This window comes from Humulus lupulus, chromosome 3, assembly GCF_963169125.1.
Source record: "Humulus lupulus chromosome 3, drHumLupu1.1, whole genome shotgun sequence".
Lineage (NCBI taxonomy): Eukaryota > Viridiplantae > Streptophyta > Magnoliopsida > Rosales > Cannabaceae > Humulus > Humulus lupulus.
The window spans coordinates 135,120,115-135,124,076 of record NC_084795.1 but is presented as its reverse complement, the minus strand read 5'-3'; the positions used below and the strand labels follow the sequence as shown (position 1 = coordinate 135,124,076).

Below are 3,962 nucleotides of genomic sequence, written 5' to 3'. Positions count from 1 at the left end.
ATGATTTTTCTCAATCCCCCTCGAGTTTTGATAACTCTACAAAATAGAGTTATTTTACCGTATTTTATTTGCTAATTGTTGCTTAGTTCTTGAGCTCTTAATTAAATTATTAAGTTTTTAAGTAATTTTGAATTTATTAGTCTTATCATGATTTTATTTACTTTTGTGTATTTTTATAATTATTTAATTATAATATGTTGAAGTTTAATTATTTTAAATTAGTATTTTTAGATTAAAAGTTAAAAAATGTAATTTTATTGAACTTAATTGCCAAAGTAAATTAAATTTTAATTAATATTTTCATGGATTTAATATGGCTTCTTTTTTAATTGAAAATATTTGATTATAATTTAATGTTTACTTATTTTGTAGGATGAACTTTGCATTTTTTGTATGCTTGAAGAGAGAAAGGTGTAGTTTTGGAAAAAGAAAATAACAAAAGAAATATGACATTTATGAAAAACTCACCTGCCTTGTCCCAGCCCAGGCCTGCCTGGCCACTTCCCAGCAAAACTCAGGCCCGCCAGGCCACTTCCCAGCTGCACCCAGGCCCCCCTAGCCATTTCCCAGCAATCTCTCCAACTGCCCAGCCGTGCCCCAAGCCACACAGCTCCCAACAGCACCGCCTGACTCACCTCACCTCCCCAGATGCCTCCTCCTGCCAGACCGAAGCCCACAAAGCAGGCCCATGCCACTCCTGCCCAGTTCTTCACGTGCACCTCCAGCCAACACGTGCCTCATCCCAATTTGGCCTAGCCACGCCCAATGCCAATATCTCCTACCAAGCCTTCAACCCAACCTGCCCACCTGGCCAGCCAACTGCCACACCCACCAAGCCACCAACAATTTTCCTTCTTGAGCCTATAAATTGCCTAAGTGTACCCTTTGTCCCCTATGTCCAAAATGCCAACTTTTTACACATTTTTCTACACATTTTCACCACAACATCATCATTACACCCTATAATTTACCTCTACATACTATATTTATTTTATTTAATTAACCTAATCAATTTAATTAATTTAAATTGATTATTTTAATAATCCCATTTTGGCTATAAATATGGAATTTCAAGACCATTTGGGGTGCTTAATTTTTGGTTACCATTTTCTCTTCCATTTTGGGTTTTTCAAGAGCATTTTCAAGTATGTATGTCATTTATTTTGTAATTTCTACTCTAGTTATGTGCTTCTAATATTTTTCATAAGATTATTAAGATCATGATGAAGCAACTTGTAACTAGGTAATATTTATGTTGTATGTTGATTTCCCTTGTAATGCAACAAAGTTTATGGAATTTTCTTCTTCATATATGTCTTTCATATTTAATATCTCATATTTTTTATTGTTAGATAATATTCACTTTGTTCTTCAATTGGCAAAAACATAGTATTCTTTATGTAAGATGTGTCATTAAATTGTACACATCCATGCTTAGAACAAAAATATTATGTTTTTCCTTATAAATAATGTTATTTGATTATTTATTGTTTCATTAGGTTGATTCACATTAAATACTTTGAAATTATAATTTTTGAAAAGTGAAGAAAAATCCTATCTTTTTAGAAGTAATTTGTGCTTAAAATTATAAATCTATTTGGAAAATGATAGTTTGATTTATTTTACTTATCACTAAAACATGGGAATCAATATACTAATAAATATTATTAAACTTACATTTTGTAGATTCTAGTATCTTAATAATCTTTCCTTTTACCACTTATTTTAAAATCCTTATTGAGTTATTTTCATTCTATTAAATAGCTTTATTTTTAATCTTTTATTTTATATACATGACATTAAATCTCAACAATCTTTGGTGCTAGGTTAGTATTTATTAATTTTGGTTTAAAATAGTTTTCTTTTTGAGTTTAGACAACTCCTTTGGGTTCGATCTCGTGCTTACACGAACACTATATTCTACATACGATTCGTGCGCTTGCGAGTATACATTTTTAAAACATTCCCATTTTGGGTCCATCAAGTTTTTGGCGCCGTTGCCGGGGAGTTGGAAGAAAAGAAACAAAATTTATCTCAAGGTTAGTAAATTCTTCTACTAGTTATTTTAATTTTTGCACTTAAAAAAAAAAGAACACAAAAATATATATTTTTATAAAACTAAAAAAAAAGATAAAAAGAAAATTTGGGACGGTTCTACCATCCATAAAAAAAACTTACTTATATATTTATATATATATTTTTAGTTGACGGCACTTGTGCCTCTTATCTATCTTTTTAATTTTTATAGTGATGGCGCTTGTGCCTTCTAATTTTGTTATAATTTAGTTGTAATTTTTATTCCTTGTATTTCTTTGTTAGTTGACGACACTTGTGCCTCCTAACATTTGTTGTAATTTTCTTTATTTATCTTGTTGTAGTTTTTATTTTATTTTATCTTATGTTTTAGTTTATGGCACTTGTGCCTCCTAATTTTTACCTTATTTTTGTTATGGTTGATGGCATGCTATGTCTCCCTACTCTTGCCTAAATTTTACTCTTATTAATTTTGCCTTATTTTTCTTTACCTTTTATCATATTATTCTGTAATTGTGAAAAAAAATACTTGAAAAAAAAGAAACATAAATCTTGTCCTTTCACCATAAGCAATTTTTGCTTAAAGGAAATTTGAACAAAATTTCCAATCCGCCTCTACTAATTAACCTTCGGGAGTTGTTAGTAGTGCGCGAGTAAGTGGAATCAAATAGGCCTGGGGACAAGTAACCATAAAAATTATATTGTTGTGAAATCTCTAAAAATTCTAAGTATGCCCTGTGGTTGCAGTTTTTTAACAGATCTTCCACATCAGAAAATCGCTTGTTTGAGATTATCTTTGTTGCCTTGTTTGTGAAAGATGTATGCATCATTGGGAACGTAACTCTAAAAATCAATTAGTAAAAAGACATATATCTTTGTTTGAAATTGAAAGTGTTAGTAAGAATTTGAGCATCATGGAACCAATTGCAAATCTTGTTGATGAAAATGTTGTGCTTAAAAAAAAATTTCTTGAATATTTTGCACCTATTTCATCTAATGCTCCTTCATGCATTGTTTTTCCTACAACTTTTGCTACTCATTTTGAGCTTAAACCAGCAATCATTCAATTGTTGCCATCTTTTTATGAGTTATATAGAGAGGATCCTTACATGCATGTCAAAGATTTCTTAGAAATTGTCTCAACATTTAAATTTCAAATTTTTTCTGATGAGTCGGTCAAACTAAGATTGTTTCCTTTTTCATTAAAAGACAAATCAAAAGCTTGGTTAAATTCCCTTCCCACGGGGTCTATAACTACATGGGATCAACTTTATAATAAATGCTTGCTGGAATTTTTTCCTATGTCTGGAACTGATAGTCTAAGGAGAGAAATCTCTGAGTTTTTTCAAAAAGATAATGAAGAGTTTTATGAATGTTGCGAAAGATTTAAAGATTTATTATTAAAATATCCTCATCATGGTTTTGAAAAATGGAGACTTGTAAAATATTTTTATGATGGTTTGACTCCCTCTAATTCTCAAATGATTCAATCTATGCATACCATAATTTTTTTAAAATTTCAAGGACAAGAAGCTTGGGACACCCTTGAAGATTTGTCTGTCAATTCACAACAATGGAATTATTTTGATCCTAGGTCTAGGTCAACTAATTCACCAAAAATAGGAGGAAGGTATGAAGTAAAAGATGAATTAGACTTAAGAACATCCTTAGACAAATTAGCGAGAAAAGTAGAAGCTTTAGCCATAAGCTAAACTATAAATTCTCCAATACAACCAAGAAAAGATGTTTGTTCTATATGTTCTAGTCCTTGCCATAATGCCCAATCATGTCCTTCCTACCAAGAAGCCTTTTCTGAGGAGGCCAATACTCTTCATTCTTATGGGAAACCAAATGATAGCCCATTTTCATCCACCTACAATCCAAATTGGAGAAACCATTCGAACTTTTCATGGAGACAAAACCAACCC

At 31.1% G+C, this 3,962-nt stretch overlaps 1 non-coding gene across 1 annotated transcript; it reads right to left on the bottom strand.

Annotated features, from left to right (window-relative positions):
* Positions 1-3,350: 3,350 nt before the first annotated feature.
* LOC133827879 (small nucleolar RNA R71) lies at positions 3,351-3,457 on the bottom strand. The gene has a single exon (XR_009890529.1). It is a non-coding gene; the product is annotated as a small nucleolar RNA R71 (small nucleolar RNA).
* Positions 3,458-3,962: the final 505 nt, after the last annotated feature.